General features: G+C 27.7%; 1 long non-coding RNA gene across 5 annotated transcripts; it reads right to left on the bottom strand.

Moving 5' to 3' along the window:
- Window positions 1–5,848, bottom strand: LOC111036140. 5 transcript variants are annotated; one of them, XR_002604732.1, is made up of 5 exons: window positions 5,693–5,848; window positions 3,340–3,548; window positions 3,044–3,193; window positions 1,205–1,414; window positions 1–233 (listed from the first exon to the last, which is right to left on the bottom strand). It is a non-coding gene; the product is annotated as an uncharacterized LOC111036140 (long non-coding RNA). The 5 variants fall into 5 exon arrangements; XR_002604733.1 differs by lacking the exon at window positions 5,693–5,848 and adding an exon at window positions 4,943–5,138 and having other exon boundaries at window positions 1,201–1,414; XR_002604729.1 differs by lacking the exon at window positions 5,693–5,848 and adding an exon at window positions 4,943–5,137.
- Window positions 5,849–19,226: the final 13,378 nt, after the last annotated feature.

Here is a 19,226-nt window from a genome sequence, read left to right as displayed (position 1 = left end):
TTTGGGAAAATATATATTTTGTTTCCAAGAATACATAGGATTAATATTTATTACTAAAAGCAAATTTAGGTCAAAATCCATCTACATAAACTTGATGGCAATTGTTCAGTAGATATCAGGAAGTAGCTTTTGCATCCGATTACTGAACTATAACTACGATCAATAACTGAGTTAACTGTTGGATAACTTCTAGTAAAAAAAACCAAATATTGGGATTTTACGCTGTCCAAAACCTGAAATAAAATGTTAAGGATAAGTTTTGTACAATAATTAGTGTTCTAATTCTTATAATAGGTTATGGCCAATAATTTAAAATAACTTACACACAAACACAAACAATAAAAGTATTTAAAGTTCAGTTTAAGATAAATTATTTTAGAGTCAAATGCAACTATTAAAAATGTAAATATATTTTTTAGTCACATAATTTATTAATAAACAAATTGTTTTGTATCTGTAAGATATCATGATTGAATAATTACAGAGGGTATAATATATTAAATTAAAGATAGGATTGTTTAGAGCACTATTTTGATCCTCGGGAAAAATAAATGAAACGAAAATAAAAATAATATTTATTAGTACACATTAGCAGTAGGTACCAAAAATTATTTTAAGAAAGTTACGTACGAATTATTAAACATATGGTTACTAAAATTATGCAATTGTCATCATTCAGATTTAATGTAAAATTTAAAATTTAAATCCTAAACATGAATTTGAAAATGACCATTTTAAATATTTATTTATTTTACACTTGAATGGTAAAAAATTTTAAATACTGCTATTAAGAATTATACACTGTATCATTATATTATAAAAAGTATTATTTAAATTATAGATTATAAAATATTTCATTAGTAATAATCAATGAACAAGCTTTAATTTAAGTTCATTCTAAATAAAAAATCATTAAATATTGATAACAGTTTACAGTATGTTGATTATTATTTCAATTTTTATAAAAACAGTAGTAATCAGAAAATGGTTAGTTTAAATTATTATTATTATTATCCTGCAATAAATATTAAGAAGGTATCCAATCATTATAATTTTTTCACTTTAAAATGTTTGTACTTAGATAATAATTTAATGATTATCCACAGTTTTAACAATATTATATTATATTACAACAAAATGAGGTTGATTATTTTCATTGTTACACTTCATAATTACGCATTACTTAAATAATGTATTTACAAACTTTATTATCATCATTTATTTAATTGTGTTATAGCTTCATCTTCTTTTCGTCTGGAGGGTTCAGATGTTTGTATAGATTATCCAGAATTTCAAGGTTTGCAATAGTTTCAACAGTTAACCAAAAGGTGCACTACTGTTAAAAGTTCACTGCAGTTTTGGCATAGTACTGGTTCCTCACTTCTCATATGATGGGCATGGGACATCTAAAAAACTATCAAATGTTTTATTTTTAAAATAAATTATATTAGTATATAAAATTGAAAAAAATATTAAACGTAATTAATGAGACTGAAGATAGTAGATACTTATTTAAATATTTAATATTAGTTTACTAATAAAGTAATATGTTACTAAATAATTTATATAACATTAGGACTACAGTTCTACACAATGTGATAGTAAAATAGTAATGAAAACACAATCTTCACGGACAGGATCTAGACATTAAATATTATATCAAATTCAGTCAAAAAAATTAAAGCAAGATAATGAATTTTTTTCAAAATTAGTTTTAGTAAAATACCTATTATATTAAAATAGAATGAGTCATTTTTAATTTAATTATATAACTAATGTAAAATGTATGTATGATAATTTTATTCACAATATTGAAATTCAACACCAAAGATCCTATATATATATAATATATACTATACAGTAAGTTCACGATGAGAGGTATACTACTAAAATCAAAATGGGGTTTTTGGGAGGGTGAAGAGACGAGAGTACCTACTCAACTTTTATGTATGCTCATGTAACTATAACTTACTTTTTTTAAATGATAACCAATTTTTTTCTAAAGATACTAGTGGACAATTTAAATTTTTGTGTATAAAATAGTTCTTAACTGTAAAATTGACAATGTCAGAGATGTAAGCTGAAATTCACAAATTTTCCTCACAAGCGGTTAACATTTTTGAATAATAATTTTGATTTTAAAGTTTCTACAGTTATTTTTATTTTTAAGACTATAACATAATTAGTTAATATAATATACTGGCAAAAAATCTAGAGTAAATCTAAACAATTTTGAATTTGTAAGCTGTTAAGCTTTAGGTTATCGTTATCGCTTATCATTAAAGACCGGATTTTTATATTTTTACATAACGTTACTGGGTCTATGCAGTCTTATGAGAGTAAAAAATGTGGATGATTCGTTTAAGTCTGAGTTTGTAGAACAACATTTTTTTGCATATTTGAGAATATTTCATGGGTTAGGAAATATTTAACCCACTTAGCATATTAAGGAATATTTTGTAAATTGTTAGCAAAACTATTTATTCATTATTTATTTTAATATTATGGTACCGGGAAATTTTATTTTTATCATTTAGATAAAAAGAGCAGGCAATGTTATAGGTTTATACTTTATAGCACTATATCATAAAATTCCATGCCATTCACTTAACATGTTGGCTAACATACAGTTGTTTTCATACTGTATCATGTAAAAGTTTATCAAATATTCAAAATTCAAACATCCAAATTTTGTTTAACACTTTTCCATTTTTGAAATTACATATTTTTAAGTGTAGATTGATTGTTGGTTTTTAAAATGATAATATCCATCATAATACCCAAGTATATGCCTCACTATCAAATGAATGATGTAAAAAAAGATATTTAAAAATGTATATTACAGCATATATTGATGTTAATTGATTATTTTGTCATATTTTTTAAACATTTTAAGAGAATAAAATGAGAATATTTGAAGGTTTTTTAGAGAATTTTAGCATCATATTTTAGGTGTTTTAAGAGAATTTAGATCCAGTCTTTAGTTATAACATAACATTTTAATAAAATAATTATAGATATACTTATTTTAATAATTTATTACCTTTTATTATAGTTGAAAAAACTTCAGTATACATTTGGTTCCGTACGATAGAAAGTTAAACACCAGCATTGACTGTCCATTATTCATATACATAAATATATGATAATATCTTCTGATGGAAAATGCTATAGTATCAATATTGACGAGTATCTGTAAACAGGGAAACCTCTATTACTTTAGTAATTCACGACTTTTTCAAAACTATTAAAATATTAACTTTTATAAACAATTTTGTAATGAAAATTAACATGCATTTATCATTGATTATAAAACATCAAACAAAACTGTTTACTGACCTTTTTAACCAAAATATTTGTAATTTAATTTGGTAGCACATTTGAAGGGTTTTGTTTACAGACTCTGTATTGTAGTAATTTTTCCACTTCAACTGCTCATCCAAAATCATCAACTTATCGATCGTTAATAGGTTTAATACAATTATAAATTATTATAATTTCATTCACACTATAGACTTCATAGTTCATACCCAACATTGTTTTTCCATCTTTAAATCATAAATAATAATAGTAAATAAAATAAATATTTGAATGATAATAATAATATAATATAACTACAATAACCTAAACAATGATAATAGTAATTCAATGTCAACTTAGTAAAATAGTTTAAAATATTCTTTTTCTCAAATTCAAACCATTATAACATATACTTTTGCAATGACTCACTTTTAAAACATACTTCAATGCTATTCGTTCATTGATATGAGATAGCTGTAGTAGTACATAATTAATTCTAAATAAATTAATGATTGAAAATAATACCAGACCCTAAGAATATTTTAAAACATTATTTTTGTAGTAGAAGAATAATAATAAAAACAAATAATAATTAGGTACATTTACAATTCAAAGTTAATTGGTAGATTAGAATGGTGAATTTATTGACATTAACGCATAAAATAATATATTTGTAATGTTAAAAGAGTAACAAATTAGAAACGATAATAAACTTAAGATCACTGTATAGTATTATATTATTATGCCTATATCTAATTGGAATCTACTCTTGACTTATTATTGTAGTATTTTCCATTTGGTGATGGCGTACTGCACACATAAGAACAGTAATGGATGAGAAACAGTGTATTAATTGAGTCTTACGAGGGAAAATTGAGTGTATGTAACAGTGATTAGAAAAATGATTAATAGCAAACATCAGAATGATATTGGAACAAGTCAAGTACTGATTGAAAAATTAGTAAATATATGTGATAGACTATATAAGTAATTTAAAATAAGTTGAAACCTTAAAAACTTTAATTCTTTTTGCTACATAATTTGGTCCACAGCAAATTTAAACTATAGTTAAGACAAATTCCAATTACTGACTTCCTAATAGAATTACCTACCTATTTTGTGCACACAATATACAGCTTGGAATAAGTTCAGTGAAAATAACCAATAATATGTAATTAATAAATAATAATCTGTAAGTTTGGGACAAAGGGGTGTCTAGAACTTTTGTAGGGGTCGTATAAAAGCCTTTAATATGAATGCAAAACCAGGCGGAGCTAAGATGTTTTACTAGATATTTCTGACAAAAAAAATTATCATTACCTTGTCGGGAGTATAAAAAACAATTCCTAATAATAGAGATAAAAACGAAAAACATTATTATTATATGGATGGAATATTATTGATACCACATTTACACGTCATGTTTTATTAAATTTAGCAGCTCATGCGTGTGAATGACACATTATGTGCCAATGGTTTCTGAGCAATATATCTTTATAGATATTTTATTTAATAAGCTGCAAATTATATACGTTGTACATTATATACAGTTTTAATCTGTGGATTAATCATCAACTTATGATCAAGTTTTTCACAGTAACAATAACCTCTTTAAAAAAAAAAAACTTGTTTGATAACTAACCTCTACAGTCTGCAAGTTCATAATTTTCAGAGTGGTGATCCATTGTTTTTGATTTTCAAAGAAAATAATTTTGATATTAATTTATGAAAACAATTTCATTGCAATTCGCAAAGGATATTTTAATCAAAATGATCAGAATGTTGTCCATTTTTTTATCACTAGCAGGCTAACCTTATACATCTTATCAGTAGATATTTAGAATGACGCAGCAGGGACAGTGTTGTCTAATAATAATAATAATTATTTTAAATATGATAACTTCGATTATTGGCATTCAATCATTAATTATTATTTCAAGATTTGGCTAACAAAGAATAAATTGTCAGCAGAACATGTAAATCGTTGTAAAAGTAAACCATACATTCTTTACAGTTAGCTTGGCATAACAAAACTAAACAAGACCTAAAATAGTGTTGTAAACTTGTAACCTTTGTTCATAATAATATACGTATATTATATTCCCAGTGGCAGATTTAAAGAAAAAGGCCAAGTCGGCAAACATTAGAAAGGGCCCAATAAAATAATTACTCAAGAATTGACCAACATTTTCGGTATTTAAATATTTAATAAATATTTTGAGTTAAATTTCCATAAATGTAATTAATTTATACGACAGTAAAATACCTACGAATTAATTAGATAAAATTATTACCTACTAAATACCTTTATTTTAAGCAAAATATGAAACATAACTTATAGAAAACAATACCTATACAAAGATGAATAAAACGATTTATAAATATTACCTACCTACTTGAACTTGGTCAGTTAGTTGTACAGCGTATTTTCTTGTTTTCTGTTCTTGTTGAAAAATTATCTGTCATTTGTCATAATGGAATACTTACAATCGTAGAAGATATTATTTTCCGTTAAAATTGAGAGGGACTCAGTCAGCGAATATCCATATACATTTTGCTCCGTTAAAACCACCAGTGTTTAATAGACACATTCTATAGGCGTAGATACTATACCCAGAAAATTAAATTGGAGTAATTCGAGAGGTAATTGTTAAAACATTAAAGTCTACAGATTATAGATCATTATAATATAATGTATATTATTATTATTTAATGATTTATACGATTGTAACAAAGTGAGTAGGTAGATAGCGATAGCCTGAAAATTAAAACGGAGCCATTACAATGATGACATAATAAAATATATGTGTTTTTCTGTGTTTCGGTCATCACGTTTGGGAATGGAATATTTTATTTCAATCTTCATCACTACATTTCTAATAGAAAATGTTATCTTGTTGGTACATGAGGTGTTGACGAATAGAAAATGTCCAGTATTTTGCTGAAGTCCTAATTAGGAAAAACTCACAAAAAAACAAGGACAAACAGGACTATTTAAGCAGCAACACTAGTTGAAAAAAATATGCTGTAATTTAAAAAAGAAAAATCGTAGACTTCAAATGATTAGAAAATTATCATTTATCTACACATAAAATGTACCTACATAAACTAGTTTTCTATACATAATACAACGTTTAAAATACTTACGACTTTAAAACTGTTTTAACTAATTATGTGCTGAGTATATGATATGTGAAATTTTTGAGTTTTTAACAATTTGTCCAATATATGTAATTCTGATCTAACAGTTTTAATTTTAATACAAGGTTCCTCGTGAGTTTTTCTTACATCAATTCGAAAATATTAAAAATATTTAGACACAGTTTTTTATAGTAATTTGAACTTAAAATTTGACAAAGTTGAATATTTTAAGGTAAAATAACTAATAATTGTTTATTGTAATTAAAAAATAAAAATCGTAGAAACTTGAAAACCTTTTCACCATAAATCATCATGTACCTATTAGATATGGTGAATTATATGCTTACCTTCCATATTAGTATACAAATAGAAAAGTAAATATTGAATATTAAAATGTCTCACAATAATATAAACTAAAATTTTAAAACATCATTGGAAATAACGACTAACATAGTGACGCCATATAGGTATTTTTTTGACAAGCCCTTGAATCTTACATTTTTACAACCAAGTATCCTGCAGTCGTGTAGTCCGAATGTATATGATGAGACTAAAAATATACTTTTATTCTAGTGCATACATTTGACAGTATGAAATAGAGACACTGCTTTTGCAATAAAATTAATAATTATAATAATTATTAATGTAAGTTTTACAGAAGTCTAAACACCTAACCTTGAGAAAATGTGGTGCACTTTTTTTTTCGTTATGAATTATGATCCTGTATAAAATATATCAATTTTAAGTTCAACAGAACTAATTTTGTGTTTATGGTAGATACCTAATTTGTAAATTATTGTGAATATACTGCTAATAATAAACTTAAGGGCAGAAATATAAAAAACCTATATAAGGTTCCCTAGATTAATTTGTATTTGTAAAAAATAATTATTTCAAAAAATATGAACAATTTAATACAAAGTTTCCTATAAGTTGTAAAAACTTATAACGGACTACTGACTACTATTTACAGAAAAAATGATTAAAACTTCAGTTATAATTTTTTAACTTGTATTTATTTGCAGTTCAAATTTTAACAAAATGGATATTCTCAACGTAATAGTTTTTCGTTACTTTGCGACTATTCAAAAAAATATTAGCTGTAGAAACTTTCCACTATATCGGCACTATCATACTTTTATTATCTTTACTCATAGGTACATGTACAATATAAATTATCGCTCTTTTTAAACTATATTTATTATTCATTAGATGTCATAAACAGACAATTGAAATGTTTTATATTTTTTATTTATACATATCTGATAACATTTTCGATTCTTTGTCAGATAGTTTAAGAATGTAATATAAGGTTACTTGTTGTACTAAGTTGTTCTTATTACTTATTGCAATTGTTTCTTATATTTTTTGAATAATATATTTATCAAACTGAATCAAATAATGTAATATTATTGGAACTCTTCATTATTTTTTATGGAATTTGAAGGTTTATCCCATGGATACACCTTAGCCACGAATTGACGCCCCATGGCCAGTTAGCCGCTATTAATTCTGTATATAAGTGTAAAGTTAATATTTATCTATTTTTATCGATTTAGTAGGACTCACTAGGCCTCTATTTTAAATTCAAGTATAAGGTCTATGTTCAATGAATTCAGGGTCGCTGGTCAGAAGCGTGTTTTTTTTTGTCATCCGTTAAATGTTAACTGTACCTATTACCTCTATGTGTACCTATATTTTCGTGTTATTGATTTCTTAATAAACCGTTACAAAATGTAACAACGTGTAACGGTTTTAATAAATGTAGAATATTAAAAAAAAACACATTAAAATGAAAACTTAATATTACTTTGACACATCGTAGGTATACGAGTATTATTAAATATTTATATTTACGAAATACCTATATATAGGTAGACACTAGCTATAATTTCACGCATTGGTATTGAGAAAATGACATTTAAGAAAAGAATACTACTTATGTACGGTATTCGTGGTTATTTAAATATTATGATAAAATTGTTTAGCATACTAAATGGTAAAAACTAGAGACTAAAGTTCACGCGACTCATGCATTAGGACCATTAGGTAAACCTATTATTGGGCCTATTAATTTGAAATAAAAATAATTCACTACTGCTCTACTACAGTATTTTGAGTACTTAAAAATAATGGATATATAATAATGATATTGATGTATTATCACAATAAATAATTGAAAAACATTAATATACGATCGTATTAAACAATTTTATCCAATGGTCGAAGTGGCTCAAAATAAGTGGAGGGATGGAAAATGTGAATTATAAAAAGTGGAGGGATTCCTTCCCACCATACCCTCACCTCTCTTTGACCACTGGTTTTATCTATGTAAACGTGTCAACTATAAAATTACACTCACATAATACTGTTATATAACATACTGTTGTCGTGCGTTTTATTTTTATTTGTAATAACGATAATATTATTACCTATTTAGTTTAGAACATCATTTCAGCGTTATATACCTATAACACCTGGTTGCAATAAATAATAATTCATTGATAAAATGTATTATATGGCGGAACCCTAAATTATCATAACTCATAAGTCTATAAATTGTCCCGGGAGATTAATGTCGTAAATTATAATATATATATTTTAAAAAAGGCGTATCGAAATTACACAGGAATTATAAATATTTACGTAGGTCGTAGCAATATAGGTACTTACTACTTGTATAGGTATAGACTTTAAACATAACACGTCCGTGTTTATATTGTGTTTAGTTTATTCTGAGTAAACCACTTGGATATTTTATCGAAGTAGGAAATAATAAAATGTGTCGGCAATAAATAAAAAACATTTTTCACTATCAATATTATTTTTTGTCAATATACATTGTATTAGCTAATATTATTACATATACATATTAATTATCATTATTATTCTGTTTCTAAACTGTCGTTGACCTAGTTTACTTTTAGAAAACAATAATAATAACATTAGATTAATGTAATAATAATATTAGATTAATATAATAATAATAAAATTAGATTAATATAATAATAGTAAGTGGACTATGGCTGCTCAGGTTTCTATATATCTCGACTAGCTAATAGTCAGTAGCCATACAGCCAAACGTAGAACTAATGTACCTATTATTCTCCATTTGAACTCTACAATTATTGCGTACAACAAACCATATAATATTCAAATCAGACAAGAACTATATGAGATTACATAGTTGAGATTTATTAGATTTTTGATTTGAGACTTCATTAAAAATGTTTATAAGTATATCTTTTCTTTTAGAGTTTGAAAGTTAGCATTAAAAACCTTTTTTCACCACTATTTTCATAATTGACAATGCTTAAAATGATTCAATGCATTCGATAGTGCAATAGCCAGAGAGATCTACATTATTTCAATTTTGAATTTTTAGAGTTAATTATGACTATAGTTTGAACATTTTTATCCGTCGACTGGTGAATCATTCGGTTACATTTAAACATTATTAATATACAGGAAACTACAGAATAGGAGATACTTAAAGTTATAAAACTAACTATTTTTTCATCTTAATAACCTAACCGAGTAATGTATCCGTAAATACATTATAATTATCGACTTCAATACTTGACATTTCTTCATAAATGATAGCGCAATAACCAAGTACAGTAATACAGTTTTGGTACCTACTCTATATTTCTATCTAGTTTAATAATTGGGCAAAAAAAAAATAAAAATAAAAATACATACTTATTCATCAAAAATAAAAAATAATTTTAACTAACTATTATTCACCAATTTAGATAACTTAGGGGTAGTGGTATTTTCGGTATCTCGATGACAAATATTAGTTAATTACTATAGTCATTTATATTTTCTATATTTTCAAATATGTGTAATTACTGTACTCACCGAATACACCGTATAATCTGTAATACCGTTTAATGTTGATAACGGTAAACATGCTGGATACCTACCGGTATTCAAATTTGAAATATCTACCACTATAATAACAATCAGAATATTATGTCTTTACTTGTGGGTTGCAAAAACCCGGTTGTGTAAAAATCTAAATTTGTCGTACCTGTAACTTGTTATTGTAATAATAAAAATTGTTTGTTTCAATTATTATCATGAATATGGTAGCTACACCAAATAAAATAGTTTTAACCGATGTATCTAAATTATTAAAAAAATAATGACACTACATTTTTAATTTTTAGTTCATTAACAGACTTTTTAAAAAGTTAAACAAAAAAAATGCAAAATAGTAATTAAAAGTATATTAACAGTTAGTATACTATTTAATTTCACTCTTTCATCCACTCGTAACATTTCAAATTTGAGTTCAGTAGAACCAATCATGTGTCGTTAGCATTAATAGAGTGACCAATGATCAAAATGCATGTTGTGAACATAACCCGTGTTAATACGTTGCATTTTTTATGATATTTATAAATTTGTCTGAGATACATCAGAAGTGTTTTTAATTTTAATATTTTATTTGTTCATATTTCATAACTATCAACTTAAATACATTTTATAGTTTTAATATTTTACGTGTTAATAACTTGTAAAAATTTAAATATAATAACAAAATCTACCTTCAAAAACATTTAACGCTCATTATCTCGAAAAGTACTGATGTTTTTTGAAAAAATATATTATAGGCGACTATTTTTTATCGTTATCATAACATAAGTTTTTGATTATTGGTGGACCAAAATGTTATTTGGTACTAGTAGTATACTCCATTTCAACCACTCCTCTAAACTTTAAATACTCATAAGTTATAAATAATAAGCTACTTGCTCGAAATTTGATTTTTTATGTTTATACATATAATTAGGTAGGTACCAAAAATATATTTTGTTTTGATGTAGAACATTAAAAATATATATTTTAATTCAACAAGTATGTTTTCAAAAAAGTTTAAAAATGTGTAACGATTACAATCAGTAAAAATATAATTGTTTTTAAAAATGTTGTTCTGTATAGATAACAAATTATGTAAGCAACATCTCCTTAAAAACGTTAATACTTTTCAAGTTGTGAATGTTTGCTGTTAATTGTTAAAATGATCACTTGTATAAAAGAGACGGACCTAATCCTGCAGGGATAAGCAAGGTACTTATATTTTTTTATATAAACATCAATAAAACAAATATTTAATAAAATAATAACATTAATTGTATATTTATTTTATACAAATTCATCCAACGCTATTACTATTTACAAATAATAAATACATTCATTGTCCAACGTCTTCTATTCGTATACATACAATTATATTTATTTTTACCTAATTTATAGGGGTACCATCATTTTAATAATCAAATAAAATAAACTTTTATTTTTTATAACAATTATTTTTCATAGGTAGTTTAAATATTTAGTTTTATTACCAGATATTGCTATTTATGTATATAGTTTGCAATACATTTTACTGGTGCTAAACTGCTAATTGATAATTTAGTGACCATATATGCCCTATATACCTTTACATCGGTAATCGGTTTAAAAATTCTAGCTAATGAATGCTATAGTATCCAACGACAACAATGGTTATGAACGAAATTTGTTCTTTAAAAAAAAGTCGATAACAGTTTAGTTGTTTAATTGTAGTTAGGTCCAAGATTGTCGACATATTGATTCGAGAATGTCTTATTGTCCCATTACCTATTCATGCGGTTGTGTAACGAGTAGTTTTATATGGTTTGTGAATTCTAAGAAATAAAAATAAAATAGAGGTCACGTCCGACGTATTGTATCCACAAACTTTTGATCGTTTAGAAAATATTGAAAAAAAAATGTTTACATTTTCATCATTATAATAAGGACGCGCGATCATCATATAGTAGCACATTACATAAGTTGGTTTATAATGTACACGAAGTGCAAACATGATTACATGAACATGAATACACGAATATACGTGATAGCTTTTTATATGAATAAAAGTTGTAAATGAATACTTTCATTATTTCATTTTTTCTGACGTCTATGGCTGATGTGGGAAAAATAAACAAGCAACCCATTAGGCAGTAACTATATTATAAATTCTTCACCATCTTACACTGCAATCAATTTGATCAATGTTGAAAAAACAAAAATGTTTCAACTGGAATAAATAAAATTCTAATGTTCTAAAATTAGGTTTATTAACTCATTATATTTTTGTAATAGATAATATTTTTAAAGGTAATAGGTAACTCAATAGGCGGCTATTGTTACAAACATAATAATTTATAGATACCTACATTCAAATAGTTTAAATTTAAATATAGTTCAAATATTTTATGATTTTCTCATTACAAGTTCACCCAACGAAGCTTTCGGTCCCGTATAGTAGATTACTGAAATAAACTCAAATTCCTAGTATAATTCTCTGCGGCATTTTATATTATAATCCTATACTTACTTAAATGTGTTATTTTTTGTAATCAACATGTAGTTTAAAATCCGTCGTAGGCCAAAAAACTTAATAATTAAAGCACATATTAATTTTAAAAAATTTACGATTTTATACGTTTTACGAGACGGTAAATAATTCTGATTTATGGTTGAGCTGAAATAAAAATAGAATGCAGAGCTGGATTATGGCATTATTACTTATTAATATAGGTTTATTATTAATATGTAATATCATATCCATAAATACTTATAATAATAAAAAATCTCATTTTACAGAAAAAAAAAATAATGAAAATACTTACTCGTAATATTAGGGCTTTATATCAAATTTTCAGATATTATTGTGGAGTTGAATGCATGTGAGCATATTATATTGATTAGAATGTCGTACCTATTAAGGTACTTTCTTTTGCTTTTTCATAGGGAACTTCGTTTCCAGTAATCTTCGATTATATTTCCCTAGGAAAATGGTTGAAATCTAATCAAACTGTAAAAGTGGTCCTTTACACATGTTTAATAATATATTCTACCAGAAAATCGATCATTTTATACCTATAGCCTAAAGTGTATAGGTATACGTTATTAATGAGGCACAGATTGAACGATAAAATATATGACGTATGTTTATCATAGTAAATTAGTACAGGTAATTACTAGTGGCAACTAGTAAGTAATGTAGTAAGTATGAGCGTACTTACCTATGTTGTAATATTCTAAGTTTTAATACTACTTATTACCCACCTCAGTACAATTGAAAATTGCGTAAAATAAATATCTTTAATGATTTACAATAGAAACATTAAACAGGTAAAACTGCTTAACATTTGCAAAATCATTTCTCATTGAACAGAGTCGTCGCATGACGCATTTGGCATTAGTGATAAAAGTATAAGTAGTATAACTAAGAAGGGGCAAGAGTAGACGAAAGGTTTATTGGATTCCGTGAACATATTGAATAGTATTTTACAAACTGGTAAAATTGTTGCTAAACATAAGCTTTAATCATAAACAAATTTATATATACATCAACGGGAAAAACTAACATCTTGAGCGGAGTGAATATAATAGCATTGGTTTCAGGACAAAGGGTATTTTTTTATTTCGGAGAAAACTTTTAAGGGCAGTAAAAAAGCTCAAAAAGTTTCATACAGCACTCTTACACATTAAACACGCCATTTTTATTTGTCCAGTAGTTTTCGAGAAGAACTACAGCAACAAAACTTTGAAGAAACGGAAGTATTTATATTCTCATGCAGTCATGCGCTATATTTTAAAAGCAACTTGCTAATTTTCGAATGAACTAGATTTAATTTTGGGTTGTTGGATAAACTGATATTGGGAAATTGGCAGTAATTTGAAATTAATCTTTATGAGTTGTCAGTTGATACACTTGATTGTTTGCTAAGTCGTTATTTAAAATAACAATAAAAACATTAAGTATTAATTCATTATTTAAAATCGTATATACTGGTAAACAAGAAAAAAGGCACCGGCAATGTTAATCACAGTTCTATAAGATAACTTGTAATTTTTTTTATAGTTAATTTACTTTTTATTATTGTTTTATACATTTTTATTTTTTTCTTAAAATTATATGAAATGTATTATATTACATCACTAACATTAGATGACCTAAGACAGGACAATTTAAAATATATAAAAAAATAATTTGAGATCGCAATTATTACATTTAAGTTTTGAATTTAATTTAACATTTTAACAGAGCACTTTTAGTAAAATATGATAATATGAAAAACAGTTAGCAAGGTATGTTTATAGTTAATAATATTTCTTGGCTGATCTATTTAGTTTCCGTTTGAAAAGATATACTGTTGGTGCGTGCATAAGCTTGGTTTTTTAGTTTTGTATTATTATTAGGTAATGTAAAGAAGTGTTAAATATATCGAACATTAAACTGTCGTTATCGCTTGCTTACCTAATTGTGCACCATTGCGTTTAAAAGGCATTTTTGGTTATTTGTTGATCGTTTTTAGGACATTTATGAATATATCCGAGTTCACATCATGGCATAAATGTTCAAAGTTGAGTTTTTACTTTTTTCAAATTACCCATAGATTTATATAAATATTAAAAATGACCGATGAATTTGAATTATTGGATTTAAATCTGTTTTGTCTAATGAAATGCCGCCTGATTTTGCTATTCTATTTCTGCGTATTTATTAGGCAGAATGATTTGCAGCTGAAGTTTCGCGCTCGTTTTACGTTTCGCACCCAAAGTTGATCGAACGCCAAAAGTCAAAACCGTATAAAGCCGTTTAAAATCCAAATTCCAACAGCCATTACTTCACAAGTCTCTACAAAGGCAAGATTCAAGTCTCACACATACCTATTCATAATATAGTATGTACATAATGTGGTTTTTACTAGATTATGAAAAATTAAAACAATTCGAATGATAATGAAAATATTGTATAAACCTAGTGTGTGTTGGAGTATTAGACGACGATTTACAAGTGTAACCATAATCCGGATGGTAATTATTAATCAATAACGATAACGGTCGGTAATCGCAACAACAACAACAACAACAACAACAACAACAAAAACAATATGAAAAATGAAAATAATATTAAAACGATAATATCACGCGAAAACAATTAATGTATACCGATCGCCGTTATGGTGTCGGAGGTCACACTGGTTTCGCGCTAGAGGGACCGCTCAGATTTATCACCGGCCGGCCGACCGCCTACGGCCTCTTTTTTTTTGCGTGTGTGTCGCCCGCTCGGCGTGGCTGTCATTTTGTCAGGGCATAGGTTTAAGCGGGCGCTCGCGAAGCATTGTGATCATATAGGCTACGTTATAGCCACTCCAAATCGTACCACCGATCGAGACCAAGCCTTTGATAACGCTCTCTCCCGACCGCGACGTGTCTCGGAGGACGGCCAACACGCGTAACGAGCGTGCTTTCGGACGTTTCGGTCGGCGGATCTTCCCCCCTTCCACATCACCACTTGGACCGCACTGCGCGAGAGTGAATTGATAACAATACTTATGTCTTATCGACGTCGGAGATAATAATAGTTTATGGTGTATTAATATAATAATATCATAATGATGATTGGTATAAATTAACAATTTATCGCCAAGTCGCGTTTACAAACCAAACGTCGTCACCGACTCCGGAAATCTTTCCGTACCCCGACGCGCGGTCGAGCCGCCCACCCCGTGCCGTGCCGCCCGGTGATCGGTCGGCCGCCGTCTGCTACATTATACAAAATAATATATACAATACGCGATACGACGCTGCGGCAGCGGTGGAGGGGTGACGTACGTGTGCGGTGGCGTAGTGTAGTACGCGCGGGCGCGCGCGTTCGCGTGTGCGCGTGAACGTTGGCGTTGCGCGTGCGCCCGACCGACGGTGCGTGCGTGTGCGTGAACGAGCGCGAGCGGCGGTCGCCGAGTGAGAGAGTGTGTGTGAGTGCGTGCGTGTGCCCGTCCGATGTACCGAGTGCCATACTGATACGCGCGGTGGTGTGCAACGACTCGGGAGCCCCCCGGTGTATTGTATTACCTGTGTATCGCTCTTGTCCGGTGCCGCCGCCGCCGCCGTTACTGCTGCTGCTGACGCGCCGCCGCCGACACCACGGACACCGCTCGTGACGACGTGTGTGTGTGTGTGTGTGAGTGTGTGTGTGACTGTGGTACACTGGTACGCCAACGGACGACGGACGCCGATGTACAACGTCTGTCGCTGCTGCTGCCGTTGCTGCTGTTGGACGTCTCCGCCTCCGCTGTTCGAGATGATACGGACGCCCGTCCGCGGCCACCACCAGTAGGTAGGTGAACTTTTCGGATTTTCTTGTGCGCGTGTTCCCCTATTCCGGATTTGGGGGGGGGGACTTGGGTAAGCGTCCCGTGCGACGACCATATCTAGTACCCTTGGCTGGTTGGCGCTCAAGTGCTCGCTGGAAAATTATTTTTCCATCTAACGGTTGTACTCATTATGCTCTCACGTTAAAACAATCGACTGTTCGGCGTTCTACTAGCAGTGCTCAGGTGTTGGCACACACAGCCTGGGTTTCTTCCTTAGGTCCTCAGTGTCTGTTTGTTGTACCTAGGCTTTCTGTTTGATTTTACTGACTAAACATAACGTTACACATTATCTACTTATTATTTATCTCTTTCATTCCTGTCGGTCTTTTTCAATTCATCAGGTACCTAATCAAAGATTTGAAATTGTGTAGGTTTGTTTTTTTTTGTTCATAATTTTGCTCTATAAAATGTATTAGATTTTATACTGAATCTGTGGCTTGATACAGTTATGTATTCAATTCCATATTTTTAATCAGGTGTTACAAGAGTAGGTATCTAGTTTATTTGGAAATTGCTTTTTCTAGTAGCTACCTAAGTAGGTAGGTAGTCATTAGTTTTTGTTATTCTTTTTTCAAACTACCTATTCTATTTTAATTGAGCTATGGTAGTAATTGAAATCGTTGGTAATTACCAAATGAATTTGAGGTGTTTTAACAATACATAATTCATTACTTACTGTTTCCGGAATAATTCATTTTTGCAGTTAAACACTTGTGCATAAAATGAAAAAAAAAACAGTTCCGTAATTGAATACCAATTGGTATCCTAATTTGTTTTAAACTAAATAGTTAAACTACATATTACCTTTATCCTATAATCAGAATTATATCTAATTAGAAATAACTCATATGATAAGTAAATTCCATATTATTTCTTCTATTGGATAGATAGGTGTTTGTTTATGGTAATAAAATATTTGAGCTAGGTAATCAGGATTATCAGGAATACTATATTTGAATAGGTAGCTTTCTTAAATTGTTTAAGTTTATTCTAAGTAGGTAGGTATACAATTTTTTCTTCTTTTTAATTTGTATTCAGTCTAAACATTATATATATTTCACTATTATGATATTTTATATTAGTTTTATTATTAAATTAAAATATGTATGACTAATCTATCATTTGTATTCTTATTTTAAGTTCCTATTTACCTTGAAATTATGGATACAAATTTTAAAACAATTCAATTGAGTGTATTAAGTAGGCAGTACCTTAAAAATTACCCTAAGTATTGTTTTGTAATTTATCATGGTATTATTTGATTTTTGTATCAACATTTCTTAAGACATAGGTACATTTTTATCAAAATACTTGTATTTTACCTACCCACTAATTGATTACTTATGTTTTATATATATGTAAATAAATTGAGAATCTTAACTAATGACATTAATATAGGTAGTAATATTCATGAAATATAAGGTGAACATAATATACATACTTATGGTTAAATTTAATTAATGTTAGATCTGCCAAACATTGTTATTATGTCTGTAGAAAATGTTCTTAATAACATATGGTTGTTTACTTAGAATATTAATAATGATTAAAATAATTCAAATCTATGCATTATTTAGAAATTATTGTTATGCTTAACTAGTTGACTGTGGGTATATTGTATTAGATTTGTTCACCTTTACGTAAACAAATGTTTTAATTTTGAATTAAATGTGTGTTATTGTCATATATTATGAAACGTAAATGATAGTGTATAATTTAGTTGTCTTAATAATAAGTGTACTAAGTTTAACAACACCTACCTAGTATTATTTGTTTTTTTGTATGTATATTTATTGGCATTGGATTTTAATAAAACTGTCTGTATGACTTTACAAGATAACTTAACTGAAAAGATGTGGATAAAAAATAACATTTATCTAATACTTATAGGTATAGGTATCGAACTAGAGCTTAAATTTAATCTAGTATAAATTTAAACTTTATTATGATTATAATTTATCAATTAATACTAGCCAATTACTAATATTCAGTGAATCGACCACTAAAAAACTGTTTTAGCTGTATTCAATATCAGTAATATTTACCACTTACCAGTTTTAAATGTTGTCTTTAAATTATTGAGCTATAGTAGTACCAATTGTAGAAAATGTAATACATATATTTAATATAGGTATCAAAATAAGAAACTTAATATTTATTACTTTCAAACTACTAAAATTAGTTAAAATTGCACTGTTTGTTAGATTATTGTGTTAACATTTTTAAACGTCAAATTATATTAATAAAAACATTCTAGGTTGATAAGTTATTTTATTAATTTATAAATAACATACTTTCCTATTTCATACATTTTTAAATTATAATACTAACTGCATATTGTTATTAAATATATATTAATACAAATATAAATATGTGTTTACACTGAATTATTTGTGGGAATATATTTTTTTTTTTAAATAATAATAATTGATGTAATTAAAATATAACTATAGCTTATAAGTATGTATGTAGTAGATTTCAAATTACATACTAGCTTAAAAATTCATAAATATTTGTTTGCTAAAATATACCTATATTTTATTCAGTTATCAATTATGTTAACAAATTCAAATTATTAAT

The sequence above is a fragment of the Myzus persicae genome, unplaced genomic scaffold, assembly GCF_001856785.1.
Source record: "Myzus persicae strain clone G006 unplaced genomic scaffold, MPER_G0061.0, whole genome shotgun sequence".
NCBI lineage: Eukaryota > Metazoa > Arthropoda > Insecta > Hemiptera > Aphididae > Myzus > Myzus persicae.
This window is presented reverse-complemented; position numbering and strand designations above follow the sequence as displayed.